The sequence below is a fragment of the Benincasa hispida genome, chromosome 8 (genome assembly GCF_027475165.1).
Source record: "Benincasa hispida cultivar pf3 chromosome 8, pf3_genome.v1.1, whole genome shotgun sequence".
NCBI lineage: Eukaryota > Viridiplantae > Streptophyta > Magnoliopsida > Cucurbitales > Cucurbitaceae > Benincasa > Benincasa hispida.
The window spans coordinates 18,028,695-18,046,826 of NC_143485.1; the positions used below are offsets into that span (position 1 = coordinate 18,028,695).

Here is an 18,132-nt window from a genome sequence, read left to right on the forward strand (position 1 = left end):
ACCACGTATATTTGTGTGTCAATCTTCCCCATCTCTATGTTCCTTTTTTTGTGTTCATTAATTGTCGATTTCGCAACAATCTCTATATTTTCTTTTTACTACAGTTGTTCATATTGTGTAAAACATTAAAAAACTCATTTTACCAATATGAATGCATTCATAGTTTATTATTTATCTATCTCTTCATCTTTATCCATGAGTAACTAATTTCTGTATGGATTGAGAATCATTGCAACTAACATGAACTAAGTAAAGCCTGGTCACGTGTTCAACATATTTTATGCATGCTTTGTAAGCTATTTGAATCATTTGAGAGATTGCTTTAAATATACTGAATCTATGCTAGAAAAACTAAAGGATTTAGGCTTCATAGAATAAGAAGAGATTATCTTTAAAACTAAAGAAATATCTCTTACATTAAAAGTTCATCGCATGCATTCTAGAAATAGGATAACGTGGCTAAATACACTGAGAAGTGTAGTTATGATTTGCGAGTAATTTACTTAAATGCATCGTTTGTGCATTTACTTAGGGAATACTAGTGAATATGTGCCTCAACCTTAATTCATCCCTTGGAAAACTCCACCGCATTGTATAAGCTACTTCCGTTACGATTGTGATTTCCAACGTATTCATCATCTTTCATTCAACACTTAGGAACATAAACCCATCACTTTTATTTAACAATAAATTAGCATCAAGATCGAAATAATAGTGTCATCGTATCAATAGCAAGCAATCCCTGTGTTCAACCCTGGACTCACCAAGTGCCAGTTAAATTTACACTTGGATTTAATTAAGCAAAATAATGCATTCTTGAAGATATCATAGAGCATTTAACCATCGCATATATCAAAACGTATCAGAGAACCTGAGTAAAAAATAACATATTGTATACATCTTTTTCCTCCCCCTAAGTGTTTTAGAATCTAAAGTTTATTAACTTAGATAAATCTAGCTAACTAATTTAACTAAGTTATTGTTAATTTGCTCAATACGTTTATATTGAATAGTTTATCAATATATGATATTATTTATTAAACACTTTAATAAATCCAATTATTTATTGCATGCTTATAAAATATTTGTCTAATTCACCTTCCAGGTCGGTTCCTAGGTAGGGATGTTCAGTTTTCATCAGCTTAAATACTTCAGCCTTAAATAGAACCTTCCTTAGACAAAGGTCCCTTATAGAAAATTATTTTATAAATTTAATCTTTTATTATTTTAAATTAATCATACTAAAAGAAAAACAAAAGATTATCCTATTTCTAATCATATTAGAAATATTTAACATATGTCTAGGTGAATTGATTTTAAGCCATTTAAAATTAAAGTAGACCTTGCATGCAACTCTTGGTTATAGATTTTAAACTAACTCATTAATCTTATAACTTTTATAAATTAATGAAATTATTAAAACTTATAACATACATCTAACGACATTAATCAAATATAACAATTATATTTATTAAGTAATATCATGCTCAATGTAATTTTATTTTCATCATATAATATAACACTTATATTAATCACTAATGAAAATTAAAAGTATATTCATCATACATATATAACAATTATATTAAAGTATGATGCATGGAAATGCTTTACTATATGTATGCATTCATACAACATAACAATTATATTAATCATGGTGCATGTGCATGCTTGTAAAATCATTAAATCATGCAACTATATAATATAACATTTATATTAAATATGATGCATGAATAATAATTATCATAAGGTGGGATTTAAGGGGAAAAAAAACTATATGGCATACACTATGCAATAAATAAATTTAATTATACATCAAATGTAAAAATTAAATAAACAATAAAAATAGATCAAATTTTGACATCCTAAAAAAATTAATTAAATCAATATAACAGTTAAATTAATTAAATTAATTAAAATAAAATAAAATTATATTATTCGAAATTAAAGCAAAAAACTGCTCCATAGCTACCCCAGAGGATCGAACCCACGATTTGGCTACCAATTGCATAAGCGCATCACATGTCTATAGTGTAGCCTGGTCCTTTTTTGGAAGTGCAGCCATGCGTAGCGATGTTGGACAGAAATCATGTGCAACACCACTGCACTCAAGAAGAGCGCCGCAGCTTTCCACATGGTTTCTCCCAAGCGCTGTTATGCTGCAGTAGGCCGTCACGACACTTTAGTAGAAACAATGTCCTTCATTTTTCATCAGTTTATGCTATGAAATCTAGTCTCCATCATGGCAAACGCTTCACCACGAATGATAAGGACTAATACAGACTCAATAGATAATAATCGTCCAAAACAATTGGCGCTTACAACTTTAATCAAAATTAAAGCAGTAAAACTAAGTGCCAAAACTTGTAATTATCCATTTTTACAGACCAACATTCACAATGCAGTAAACCCATCTTTTCACGAATTGCACGATTTGACTTTGATGCCAATTAAAGGAATCAAATTTCTCGCGGAAGCACATGAACACCATGCAATTTGAAATTCATTTTGTAAAACAATGAAATGTAGAGAAACAAACATGTTAAAGATATAACTATTCATGCAAATCCTCTTGAAGTGTAACGAACACTGAAACTCTACTTGCCTCTCAATCAATAGCGTAAAGAAAACTTTAGTAGGGATACCACCAAAAGTGATCTTCCTTGTTATTCTCTGTGAACAAAAAATTGGTTGTATGGGCTTTAAAAACTTTTTGGTAGCGGGAATTTGCAAGAGAGAATTCTTTTCAAGGAAGAGAGAGTTTTTGTACATACTACAACTTCTGTATGTTCTGTGTTTACTAAAAAACACAGATAACAGAGAAGAGCGAAGGACGTTCTGCAGAGTTAACTCTCTTGTCATGAGGAGTTAACTTTAATTTAGAAATATTATATTGTAACTAATATATATAATATGATTAATTAACTATTTAATAAACCATATTATATGCATTATAATCATATTAAAATGCAACTCTCTCTTATAATATATAGTTTTAATATGAATCTTATTCACATTAAATTTTAACCTATTATATCTATATAAATCTTATTTATATAAATAATATTTGAATCTTATTCAAATATTTATCTCTCACATATTATATAGTTTTCATTATAATCATATTTATAATTAACTATCGAGATTAATTATTTGACTTTTTAATTAGATTAATCAATATTCATTAAGGTTTCTCCACTAATCACTAAAAACTGCACACTTCACATTGTGGATATATTTCTGTGTCCATGGATTTAGCCAATCAACAGTAAGTTGACTCTTCACAAATTACTTATAGCTGGGTCAAATTACCATTTTACCCCTGTAGTTACATCTAACTTCGTAAGTACCACTGATTCCTCTAATGAACAAACGGTCTATAGTCCAACTATAAACTAACCCCTCTTGGATCAATGAGGGGATGAGGCCTCATTGTTCAAGATTCAGAATCAACTATTAAGGGAAATTCATCTACTTTCCCTAGCGATCGGAAGGAGTGAATCCATCTTATGTAGTTGTGTTCTCAACTCCTTACTTGGATAAATCCCAAAATGGTAGGCTTATTGAATTGGTTAAACTGACCACTCTCATCTATACAGATCAAGGGATTGCTCTCTTATACAAGAGTTCAAAACTCACTTAGGATTAAGATTAAGTCACTTATATTCATCTTAGTGAAATGAGTCTCTTCAAGTAACCGTGTTATAAAGAGAAACCAATTATTTTGCAGTCTGGTCTTGTAGAAATTCTTTATATAGGATACCCCCACTGTGTCCACATAAATAATATGGATCATATTTTTTCTGTAATATTTGCAACTCATGTAACAGTTACAAAGTGGATCGTATCCGCAATGTCACTAGAAAGACATCCAACTTTATCCATATACTGCAGACCTTTTAGGTCATTACTTGCACATGATCCACTTTATGAGTATGTCCACCACATACTATTCAAGTTACATTAATCAGCCTTAGATCTTAGTTTATTTGACTAAATTAATGTGATCTAAATGTCAAATAAAATACTTTTTATTTTATTAAATAAATAATTTATTTTTACAAAATACAAACTACAAGATTCACGAGACTTAGGACACTAAGTTCAACAGGAACATGTTACATAAATATGTTGTTCAAGTTTTGCCTATAATAAATAAGTCAATCATACTCCAATAACAAACACCCTAACAAAAAAATAAGCTACAAAGCCCTCGAGATAAATCCATGTTCGAGCATTAGCTACAAAGTCCCCGAGACAAATTCACATTGAGAATAAGTTGTAAAGCCCTCAAGAAAAGTTTAAATTTCGAAAGAAAGTATCAAACGTTCATTTATTAGAAATTGTACTCACGATACTGAAATTAATACAAATACGAAGTTCATTCAATGAATTAAATTCTCTTTGAAAATTTCGTCGAACAAGTTAGCACACCCAGTGGGACATTTATGCCTTTTATCTCTTTCTCTCATATGAAATCTATCTCAAGAAGTAATAACACGCAAAATAAATGCTTTCAAAACTGTAAGTGAGGCTTGCATAGGGCCAAACATTCATGTTCACTCTAATGAGCTCCAACAATCTGAAAAGGAGCAAATCCCTAAGATTGCAAATAATATTTGGGAGAAAATGAGAAAGCAAGCAAAAGGTGAAGTTATAATGGAGAATCCCTTATTAAACAAAACCACTTCATCTTTTGAACAATCAAGCAAAGTAGCATTAAAACCCAATATAATATCAGTCATCATAGGCACAGGTGAAGAAAAAATGGTTGAACTCGAAAAGATGATGAACATGCTAATGACGGAAATCGAAGATAGAGATTATGAAATCGCTTTAAAGAATCACATCAAAAATCGTGATACTGCTAAGTTAAGTCGGACACCTGTTGCCATGGATGATGACAAAGGGATGACAGTCTTGCAAGCCAACAACAACATTCAATTTAAATTGCTTCGTTAGTTCAATCGTTGCAAGATATGATTACAAAATCCATCAAAGTCAGTATAATAGTCCTTCTCAAAGCTCTCTTTTGTATTTTGAACCATATACAAAAATAATTGTTAATTTGAGAATGCCAACTAGATACCAACCACCTAAATTTCAATAGTCTGATGGGAAAGGCAAACTAAAGCAACATGTTGCTCATTTCATCGAAATATGTGAAAATGCTGGTACACGAAGAGATTTATTGGTCAAACACAGTTCGTTCGAACAATGAAAGGGAACACTTTTGATTGGTACATTGACCTAGAGTTTGAGTAATTGATAGTCTCTATAGGAAAATGCCTTTTAGTAATGAAAAAAAATGCTTTCTTAAAGGTCAAAAAGCGCCACTAAAAGGATGAACAACGCAGAGGCCGGCGTCACTAAGAATGTCGTTGTAGTTGTGTAGATAAAGGTTTTAGTGATATATTTATCATGCATCGCTAAAAAGTCTATTTTTACTAACACAACGCATTAAATATGTACTTTTAGCACCACATTATTTTTTTAAGTGCAATTTGTCCCGCATCGGTTAAATTGAAGAACAGAGATGAGCTTCAAGCCTATAAAAGAAGCTTATGGCTCTAGTTTCAAGTCATCCCAGTTAGAAGCACTTTACGCTTAGTGTGCTGACTTTAATAAACTTTCTTTTGTATTCTCTAATTGGAGAGTGGGAAAAAGGTGTGAGTAGTCAAAAGTTTTGAGAGAGTGCTCTTGTAATTAGAATCCAGGAGAGAATATTCTGTGTGATTGTAACAATTTTTCACATAGTGGATTTCTTTCTGATGGGTCATGGTTTTTCTCCGAGTTGGGAGTTTTCCATGTAAATTATGGTGTTTCCAGTTTTATTGCTTTTTATTATTTTTCTACTTATTTCTGCGGTAGAAGTGGGAGGGTTTTTCCCAACAAGTGGTATCAGAGTGTCAGGTTCATAGTTTCTTAAATGTCTGAGTATGCTCTATGGTTGCAGCTTTATCTGAGATTCCACATCAGAAAAGAATTCTTAAAGTAGGCTATAATATTTTGTGAATAGTGTGAGTTTTTCACTATATGCTGATTTTCTAGGAGTGAAGGAGATGTGTGCCAACCTTTATGAGTTCAATAAAGTTTGATGTGAAGAAATTTGATGGGAGGATCAACTTCGGCTTGTGGAAAGTGCAAGTCAAAGATGTGTTGGTACAATTTGGATTACATAAGTGCAAGTTAAACAGTGATGGTATTCTAGTGCAGTTTTGGAGTGATTCTAGCAGAGGTTTAAAAAGGAGAGTCTTTGATCAATAGATAGGTTGCTGGGCATGTTAAGCTGCAGTCTCCACTGCATAACCCCAAAACGAGTCAGGTAAGGAAGTGTAACTCATCATAGACCGAACCATGTTCAACAGTATTCGATTTCTCCTCCCTGATACACTATTTTGTTGAGGTGTACTAGGTGCTCAAAGTTGGGAAACTATTTCATGTTCTATCAAATACTTCTAGAGAGATGAATCCAAAAATTCTCCATCTCGATCAGATCGAAATGTTTTAATCGTTCTATTTAATGCGTTTTCAACTTCAGCCTTGAATTCTTTGAACTTTTCAAAAGACTCAGACTTCTATTGCATTAAATAAATGTATCCATATCTAGAATAATCATCAGTGAAAGTGATGAAATATTCATAACCTCCCCTGGCTCTTACATTTATCAGGCCACAAAGGTTTAAATGCACTAGCTCTAGTAGTTCTTTGGCCTTATGACCTTTTACAGTAAAAGGACTTTTAGTCATTTTGCCTTACAGGCATGACTCACACACATGTAAATAATTTTCTTCTAACTCGTTTAGAAGTCTATTCTTCATCAACCTCTCAATCCTATTGAGATTAATGTGTCCTAATCTTAGGTGCCAAAGTTGGGTATTTTTCTTAGTAGAAATTCCAAGTAGTTTATTTTGAGTTATGACAGTTTTAAACATCTCTATGTTATGGAGAACATTTGTTGCTAACGGCCTTAACACATACAAATTACTTTCCAGATGAGCAGAACATATATTAACACTACTCTTAGTAATAAACACTTTATTATAAGAGAAAAAGAGTTGATATTTACATTCCAACAAACACTTTACAGACACTAAGTTCCTTTTTAAATCAGGAACTACAAATATATCATTCAAAATGAGAAATTTGTTCTGTAAAATTAATCGAAGACCTCCAATTGCCACAATTAAGACGACGTGTCCGGTTCCAACTCGCATCGTTATCTCACCAGCACCAACCTGCCATCAGGAACTAATTTTTTGAAATGAAGTACGAACATGGTTAGTGGTCTCAGAGTCAATAATCCAGGCATAATCATCATTCTCCACTAAACAAGTCTCCAAAATAAGTAAATCATATTTACCTTGTTTGGCTTTCTTCTTCTTTACCAAATATCTGGGGTAGTTCCTCTTCCAGTGACTATCGTTGTTGCAATGGAAACATTTTTCTTTGTCAACCCGCACTGGTTGTCTACCCCTTGGAGTAGGGGCTTATGGGTTAGCAAGTGCCTTCCCCTTACCACCCTTCTTCTTCTTCCACTTTCTGGTGCCAGAGGAAGAATGTGCAGACTTAGTTCCAGATCTCGAACCTTTGTGAAACTTTTTAGATGCTGAAGCAACATTTGCTTCACCTTTCTTCTCCTTGCTTTTCAACAAGGATTGGAAAGTCTATAACTCGTTGAGTAGAGTTGTAAGGTTGTAGTCAATTCTCTTCAGAACAACATTGCTACGAAAATAAAAGAAGCTATCTGGCAAGGATTCCATAATTATGCTGACTTGACTGGCCTTATTGATGCTAGACCCATTCATCTCAGGCACGTTGAAATGGATCATCATATGAGAACATGTTCCTAAATAGATGACCCCTCTTGCATCTGTGAGTTGAAGATGTATTTGAGAGCGTCGTGCCTGAGTTGTGTGGACGGTTGTCCGAACATCCCCCACAAGGACTCCATGATCTCATGTTCAGTGATCATGGGCTCATGCTTCTTGGCCAAAACTTCATTAAGGCTGGCTAAGATGTACACTCGGGCCTTCTCGTTTGCCCGTGTTTATCGCTCATACACTTCTCGAACGATTAGAGCAACAGTAGGAGGTGGAATAGAAGGACACTCCTCCGTGAGAATGAACAGAAGATCATCAATGATTAAAATCGTGTTTATGGTATTTTTCCAACTAGCATAGTTCTCGCCAGTTAGTTTATCGGCGACAAGTAAACTTAAAGTCGCGGTAGCTATAATTAAATTGCTGAAAAAAGAACAAATTTAATTAAGTCTACTTGCATTAAACCGCTTTTAAAACCAATCATGTTTTAGCAAAATAGTCTAGTGTACCCTAAGTGACATCTATTTTCCAATGATGCTTCAGTGAGGCAAGAAAAAAGTCACCGTAGGGTGATCAAGTGCCCCTTCACTGAAATGAGACATTCTTAACCATTAGATAGAAACAACTCCTTGTAACTGAATCTAATAGTCACCATTGTTTGGTCTAGAATTTCTTAACATCCTTAAGAATTCTGTATAAGTGTAACCCCTCAGTTTAGGTCCTAGAGTCCTACCCTAATGAGCCAACCTTAGGAAAAAGTAGATTAGAATAAGAGACTAAAGCAACCCTATCCATTTCTGGAGATCAAATAAAGAGTTATGCAAAACCGACATCCTTTAGGGGTACACCCACGATGCCAGAGGCGATGCGTAAAACTTTATCCAACCTAATGAGAGAGACCAAGGGATATGTTGTCACACGTCTTGCTCCTACTTACTAGGAACATTCTCTCCATTCACCTTGGTATTGACCTACCCAAATGCCACCCGTAGGGGGACACCCATGGTGCCTCGAGGTTGAGTATAGATCTCACGGTGTGAACTTTTTAGGGAGAAACATGTAGAGGTTAAAGTGAAGTATCATATACTCCATTTTCCTCCCACTGAATGTTCTACCTAGGGTTCATTAATTTAGAAAATTCGGCTACTAATTTTATCTAAATGATTTGTTTAATATGCTCAAAAACAACATTTGCTTTTGATGATTAAACAACTTTGATTCAAATATTATTAAACTCTTTAACAGACCTTCATCAAATTTGCATGCATGTAGCACATCTATCTAATTCACCTTTCCAGGTAGGTTTCCAGGTAGGGGTGCAATGTTTCCATCAACTTAAATACCCCAACCTAGCCAAAACCAGCCTTAGACAAAAGGTCCCTTATAGATACACTTGTTACAGATTTAATCTTTTATTAGATTCAATTTAATTCTATTAAACCTATTTAAAAGATTAAACTTAGATTTCTAATCTTATTAGAAACGTGATCTTAGGTCTATCTCAATCAAATTTTAAAACACTTTTAAAAGATGATTAAAGCCTAAGGTGTGCATGCAACTCTTTATTATTGATTTTAATTCTAATTTCATTAAGTATAACACTTATAAGAAATGAAACAATTAAAACCAACTAACATTGCAAGCTAGATATACATAAGTTATTTATAACTATTATAAATTAACCTAAGTAGTGTCATGTTTCATACAATGTTCATTCATTACTAATATATAACATTTATATAAACAATTAATGAACTAAGCTATAACATACATTCCATACATACATACAACCTTATATTATAACATTTATAATATAAATGATGTATGGATATGCTATAATGCATGCATACATATATTATCTCTTATATTATACGATGCATGAGCATGCTTTATGTAATTTAAATCATGCATACTAATATATTATAACACTTATAATATAAAATGATGCATGAAAAAAAAAATGCATAACCTATGGTGGGTTTAAAACTATATGACATATAAAATAAACATACATCATATGCATATTTAAATAAAGATGGAAAAGGCTAAACTATTACAAACGTTGAGTCCTCCGGTTCGGAACAAGTGAATTAGGTCTTGAACCGCTTGCCTTGAAGCCTTGCAACTTGATCGTGTAGCAAATCTTCTGATCATCGAGCAACGAGCGTTGAGTGTAAACGATCATGTAACTACGATCATGTAGCTTTGGACTATGCAATGAGCATGAAAGCTTATGCGATCGCGCAACGTGCATTCAATAACACATACCATGTGATCGTGTAGCTAAAGACTATGCAATAAGCATGTTAGTCTACACGATCGTGTAGCGTGCACCAAGTAACGTATACTATGCAATCGTGTAGCTACTGACTATGCAATGAGCATGATAGTCTACACGATCGTTTAGCATGCATGCCTTGCGTCAAGTATCATATACGGTACGATCGTCTACCCATCGAGCGCCTACGTGATCATGTAGCCAACACAACACGATCGTGTAGAAAACTCTACACGATCGCGTAGCATAAGCTATGCGATGGTTTAGTAAATGCTACACGATTGTGTAGAAAACTCTATATGAATACATAACAAAATCTAAACAATCGTTTAGCTTTAGCTACACGATGCGACCACCGTTTCGTCTTCTCCATCAAAACGCACTGCAACCTTCACTTCTGAAGCTCACGAACGACTCAAAACAAAACGAATACAGACTCGATTGCAAGTTTAATGCCCAAAAAATGTAGAAGCCCTTACAAAACATTTGTAAATTAAACAGAAAGTCAAAACAAAGAGTACTATCCCGTAAACATCCATCAACAACTATCCACATACATTTAATAGTTAAACGCAATGCAGAAACTAAAACCCACAAAATTGTAAACAATTTCAATACAAAAAATGGAATTTGAAATCAGAACTACAACCTAGCTCTGATACCAATTGAAGGAACTCGATATACAAGATCCATGAGCGGAAGCGGATCAGTCCAAATCCTATTTAGATTGAAAACAAACATTTACACTAAACAACCAGATTACGCATTCTAAGTAAAATTACAACATACTTTAGAGTTCAAAGATCATACCTTAGAAGAACACTTTTTGGCATTAATCTCTCGAACAATTACGAACTCCTCGAATAGTCACGAACTCTCCAAACAGCAACAAGAACAAACCCAAAGTGTGAAGACACTACCACTTGGTATCCTCGGTATTCTCAGGGTGAGAACCCAAGAGTGGTGGACTCTGACTATTTTGGTTAGGAGGGAGTTTGAGAGTTTGAAGGTGGAAGATTATTGAAGAAGAAGTACTATCGTATAAGAATTGCTTCAATCGTTTAGACAATAAGCCTATCGTATATGCTTTGTGTGAATCGTGTAGATCACTCACAAGTCGGGAAGATTTTATTTTTTTTGAAAAAATAAAATCTTATTTTATTTATTCCATTTGCCACCAAAAAGCACTTAAATACCCACTAAAGTAGTTAGAGAGAAAAATGGTTAATTATCCAAAATGATAAATAATATAAATAAATATGATAACCAATTTATCATATTATATTTATAATCTATAGTTTTAATATTGCATCATATACAATAAACTATAGTTCTTTTTCTCTATTTTATGACATTTAATATAAATTAACAACTATGAGTTTCATTCATAGAAAATATATTTGAATAACATTCAAATATTTATTCCTCCCATTAAACAATAATGTATCAAATACATTATGACAATTATATCATATATAATTGAATGAATTTAATTATATCAATATAATTAAATTCCCTCTTATTAATTTGAACAATTCAAATTAACCCAAAAACTGATTCTCAACTAGATCCTTTTAAGCTACCAAGAGGACCTTATGAACCTATAGCTTGAAGCTCCAATCGTGCATAAATAATTAATTAAACTCTTTAATTACATTATCTACCATCCGTTAATTGTCAGACACTCCAAAAATCGGTTGTTGCACTCTTCGCACTACAGATATATTTTTGTGTCCATTGGATATAACTAATCAACAATATAATGACCCTTCACGAATTACTCGTAAGTACAGTTGGGCCAAATTACCGTTTTTCCCCTGTAGTTACATCTAACTCCTTAAGTACCATTGATCCCTCTAATGAACAATAGAGCATAGTCCTACTATGACTAAACCTCTCTTGGGCCAGGAGAGGGTGTGACGCCACATTGTTCAAGACTTGGAATCAGCCCTTAAAGGAGCATTTTATCTACTTATTCCTACTTTAGAAAAGAAGTGAATTCCATCTTGTGTAGCTATGTTCCCAACTCCCCAATCACAAGAATCCCCAAAATGGTAGGCTTGTTGAGTCGGTAATCTGGTCACTCACCCATACAAATCAAATGACCGCTCTCATAGGCAGAAGTTCACAATTCACTCAAGATTAAGGTCATGTTACCTATGGTCATCCTGGTGAAATGAAAGTCTCTATTATGAACAATTTTATATAATGAGACTAAACATTTCGTGGTCCAGTCTAGTTTGTATAGAATATCCCCGCTCCCATGTCTAATACATGAATGATCAGAATCAGATCATTTATAGCACTTTACAATAATTGTAACACCTACAAAGCGGGTCATACTCGTAGTGTCACCAAGATAAGGTACCTAGTCTTATCCATATACTACAAACCATTTAGGTTATCACTTAAACATGATCAACCTGTATGTCTCCACATACATGTTTAAGTTGCAACAATAACCTTGGATGTTAGTTTATTGGTTTGTGGTTAATGCAATTAAAATATCACATATTTTATAGAAAAAATGAATAAAAATAACATATATTATTAATCACATAAGAGTTTGTTCATACATGGTTTACAAACTATAGGACCCTACGAAATTTAGGGCATCAATCCTAATAGTTGTTTATGGAATCTGAAAATGGAGGGTCACACTTACAAGAGTTACTAAGTGTTAGTAAGTTCTTGACCGAAAACGGTAATTAAGTAACTAATAGAATAAAGAGTTATTCTGAAGATTAGTATTTAGTCAAGAATTTCTTGCTTTAGTGAAGGAATATTTGACTACCCCTCGGTAGTATCTATTTTGACTCACTAAAGTATCGTTGTAAATAAATTTAAAAAATATGGGTAATTTATTACTTTTGCTAAAAATTGGATTTAGATGCATTTTTCTAATAGAATTTTTTTTCTTATTTTAGCATGGCGAATTCGATGATTCAACTCCTAGCTTCTGATAAGTTCAATGGTGAGGGTTATTCGAATTGGAAATCAAACATAAATACGATACTAGTGGTTGATGACCTGCAATTCGTTTTAACGGAGGAATGTCCCCTTCTTCTCAGTTCAAATTCAAACCGAAGTATTTGAGATGCCTATGATAGGTGGGTTAGGGCTAATGAAAAAGCCAGAACCTACATTTTAGCAAGCATTTCTGATGTGCTTACTAAAAAGCATGAAACCATGGTCACTGCTAGAGAGATCGTAGAGTGATTACAAGGGATGTTTGGACAGTTGTCCTCATCAATATGACATGATGCTATAAAATACATCTACAATTCCTGCATGAAGGAAGAGACCTTTGTTAGGAAACACGTCCTGGACATGATGGTTCACTTTAATGTTGCAGAGGCAAATGGCGCTGTCATAGACGAGAAAAGTCAAGTTACTATGATCATGGAATCTCTTCCAAAGAGTTTCCTAATTTTTCATACAAATGTTCTAATGAATAAGATTAATTACAATATAAACACTCTCTTAAATAAACTCAGACTTATCAATCTTTAATGAAAAATAAAGAAGGGGAAGCAAATGTTGTTACCCAAAGAAAGTTTCAGAAGGGATCAACATCTAATTCGAAACCTTCTGAAAAGAAATCTTCTTTGAGTGATTGCGGGTGACAGGTCCAATGTAGGAGTCACTTGCAGCAGTAGCTTTGGATGCAACTTTATTTGATGCCATGATTTTTTGACTTGGATGATGAGATAGAGATGAGAGGTAAAGAGGTCCCACTAGGCATGCCAATTTGTTTGCACGAGGCAAAGAAACATTTTTCATGGAATTTGAAGTTTGTATTTGTATCAATTTCAGTATAGCAAGTACAATCTCTAACACAATAATTCTTTGATGCGTTCAAAATAAAATTTAATATTTAAACTGGTTGATCTTCTTGGATTATTGGCTTTTGGGCTTGTTGACCTTTTTAGATGATCCAATTTTGGGCTTGTTGATCTTCTTAGATGATCGGCCTTTGAGCTTGTTGATCTTCTTGGATGATCGACCTTTGGGCTTTATGATCTTCTTGGATGATCGGCCTTTGGGCTTATTAATCTTCTTGAATGATCGGCCTTTGGGCTTGATGATCTTCTTGGATGATCGACCTTTGGGTTTGTTGATCTTCTTAGATCATCGGCCTTTGGGCTTGATGATCTTCTTGGAGGATTAATTTTCGCATGAGGCTTTCGGAGAAACTTTTTTTGTGAGTTGAACTTGAGTTGATGTTGATGTTGTTGTTGATTTGATGCGATGTGTTTCGATCTATAATATTTAATCCTCTGATTCTCTCTTCATTGAATGCGTACGCTTGATGTATAGAAGCTAAGTGTGTGAATATTCTTGAACTTGGAGTCTTGAAAGAATGCTTGTATCTTTAAAGGACTTCATGTTCAAGTGTGGTCAACTTCAGAAGTTGGGGCATTTTCTGATTGTTGGGAGAATTCTCTCTAGGTCCTCTGGAGTATAGAGTTGCTAATTCCCCACTAATGGAGATACCTCCTTTATTTATAGAATTCTCTGGCAGACTTCGTGGCTTTAGGCTTAGTTGGTCCATGGGTTTGTCCTTGGGCCCAATTAGTTGGATTTGGGCCTAATTTGATATTTGGATCAAATTATGTCTATTTTAGGTTCAATTGGATTTTAGTCCAAATTATAATATCAAATTGGACCAAATTAATTTTATTCGATTCAATGGTCAAGATGAAAACACATGGCATCATCGGAATTCATGAATTTATATGTTCAACTTCAATTTAGGACACATGGCGACTTCTAATTTTCCCTATTTCATTTATTCAATGAAATGTTTCTATTAAAGCTCAAAATCACACCAATTGAAAATATATGTTAGAACAAGTGCCAAGTAAAAGCATCCAAAACAATATTCCACTAAAAGGATGTCCCACCAACAGAGATGAAAGTAGATAAAAAGAAAAAAGAAAAAAAAAAGAAAAATAGAGTTAGGAAAGACCAAATACGAAGTAAACGCATCCAAAACAATATTCCAAAAGAGTCGCAAAAGGATGCCCTATGAACAGAGATTAAAGTGATATTGTTGTTTTAAAAACTATTTATACAAATATTGTTGTTTTCAAACTATTTATAAAAATACTGTTGTTTTTTTTAGGTGTCGAGTCTTCAAAATTTGACCAACCTAGTTCGAATTTTCAAGATTCGACCTTCATTGTCTGTGTGTGTGTGTGTTTTTTTTTAATTTTCCATTAATTCGACCTCATTTTTTCATTTTTTTTTTAATTTTCCGTTCGTTATTATTTGGTATATTCAACTTTACATTATTTTATTATTTTATTTAACTTAACTCTAAAAGGAACAAATTAAAAAATAATAATATCTCATAAAAATAATAAAGTGTAAATTAAAATATTTCATTTCTATAAAAATAATTACAAAAATCAATGTGTCCCCCAAGACAGATGTCGTCGATTTTGAGTTGGTTGTCGTCGTCGATTTCGAACTTGAGTTTTCTTTGATTCTTCTTGATGTTGCCCTAGTACCTCTGTAGGCGCTTCATAATATAAATATTCATTATGCTCTCCACAACCCCAACCATGTCCATGCACGTATGAAGATGAAAGACCAGCCTCTAAGTCATAATGTCCTTAACCAAATGCTGGCATCATCATCATCGGACTAACATAATCAGTTTGACTCTACATATGCATCACAAGGGCAACTCTTCCACATTGTAGGCAACCTCATCGAACTCATCCTCTTCCCGAATAGGTCCTCTACATCTAGGAGTTGGTGGAGGAATAATAGGTATATCGTACATATTAAGTATCTCCTTTATATAGCTCTGGTTGTCACTATATATAGCAAGAACTTGGTTCGGATCATTCGCAATGTCACGGAATCTATTATTGTTCGATCTCTGTGAATTATAAAAAAATTAGATAATATTTAAAATAAATTTAAATTAAAAATAATTAGATAATATTTAAAATAAATTTTAATTAAAAATAATTAGATAATATTCGTTCATTTACCAGATGACCCACAGCTGCTCCCGGACGAGTGACGTAGCGTCTTGTGATATTATTATACCAATGAATGTAGTCTTGAATGACATCCCTGTCAAACTGTTCAATAGAAACCCCCATTACAATAAACCTTGCACGATAGTGTAATCGCACTATCAAATGTGCAACTTTTTCGAACCAATCTCCAGTTCTTAAGTCAATATCATGCCGTAGGGGTTTAGTATTACAAGGCGATGAGACATCCTGCTGTAATACTCATCGTCCGCCATATATTTTGACTATTTGTACATAAATTGGACAAAGTGTGCATAATAATTTTGTAGGGCTCCCAAATAACCTGAAACACAAAATATTATATTGGAAAACATTAAAGATAAATACAATAAAAATGTGTATAAAATAATCAATTTGGTTCAGTATTAATGTACTTAATCAGGTTGAAGCAGATCAAACATGTATTTGTAACTACATGTGTGGTTGTCCTAGTTACACAAAATTTGTCTCTCCACCTAAATTTTTAAATTGATAATTTAGTATCTAAATTAACTAGGTCAGTCATATAAAATTAAATTAAATTAAAATAACATACCGAGAACCATAGGCTCGTCCAGCTAACTGAGCGTCATTTACACGTTGTAGCTGTGGAGCCATTGTTAGAAATATTTGACCGCGTGTTGTAACATTTCTTTATCTTGACAAATCATCCATTTATACAAATATCCACAAGGGCTACAATTGGGTCATGTTCTCGAATACTATCTAGTATGTTCATATCCAATCGTTGAATGTATCTGAAGGTAACTCATATTCACGATCATCGAAATCAAACTCTTCAAATTCATCGTCCGTTTTTGTTCTGAAATCTCTATACTGATTGTTAGCCACCATATCTTCATTATCACATGGCGATGCAACTGACTCCGGATCATGATCAATACATTCAGTTGGATCTTCAAACTGACTAAATGGTGCATTCAAGTTTATATCCAACCCTATCCTATTTACATTTACATACAAATGCACTAAATTCGGCAGTGGCATCGCGATTGAGAACATCAAGTTCATAGCTTGTGCATTTAGAATAGGGAATGACATAAACCTTATTGATCCTGATGTTCTAAGTTAGGATGTCTATATATTATTTCTAACGGATTTGTTCCCATATCTACACTAAGTGATATCTCAACCATTTCAATGAATTGTTCACTGTTCATATTTATGCTAAAACCCCCCATTTGGTGGTTGGTCATAGTCAACTTCATCAATATCATCAATCATATTACCATTTGTAAACAACATAAATCCCAAACATTTGTCTACCATTTTCTAAAAAAAAAACATAAACGATACATTACTAATTGTTCTACTAATTATCAAACTTAAACAAAAACAAATCACAATGAGAAATATATATAAGAAATATAATAAATATATTTAAAAAATCACAATAAGGTAAACTTTTTAAAACATTTTTAAACATGACAATAAATTAAACTTTTTATAACTATTTTTAAACATAACAAAAAATTAAACTTTTCAAATATCATAAGAAATATATACAAAAAAATCATAATAATTTTGTATTAAACTAAAAATATTAAAGTTTTTAAACTATAAGCATCAACTTTTTAAACATAATAAGTAGGTAAACTTTTTTAAACTATTTTTTCAAATTTAATACAATAAAATAAAATATTACAAGAAATATATTAAAAAATCACGATAATTTTGTATTAAACTAAAAATATTAAAATTTTTAAATTCTATACATCAACTTTTTAAATATAACAATAAAATAAACTTTCTGAACCTATTTTTTAAATTTAATATTAAAAAAAATAAAATATCGTGAGAAATATATTTAAAAAATTACAATAATTTTGTATGAAACTAAAAATATTAAGGTTTATGAACATCAACTTTTTAAACATAAAAATAAATTAAACTTTTTAAAACTATTTTAAATTATATTTTCAAAGTTAATACTAAAAAAATAAAATATCATAAGAAATATATTTCAAAAAATCATAAT

The 18,132-nt window shown here is 32.6% G+C and overlaps 1 long non-coding RNA gene across 1 annotated transcript; it reads right to left on the minus strand.

Annotated features, from left to right (window-relative positions):
• Nucleotides 1-15,464: 15,464 nt before the first annotated feature.
• LOC150034406 (uncharacterized) lies at nt 15,465-17,458 on the minus strand. The gene is made up of 3 exons (XR_016531584.1): nt 16,690-17,458; nt 16,107-16,437; nt 15,465-15,991 (listed from the first exon to the last, which is right to left on the minus strand). It is a non-coding gene; the product is annotated as an uncharacterized LOC150034406 (long non-coding RNA).
• Nucleotides 17,459-18,132: the final 674 nt, after the last annotated feature.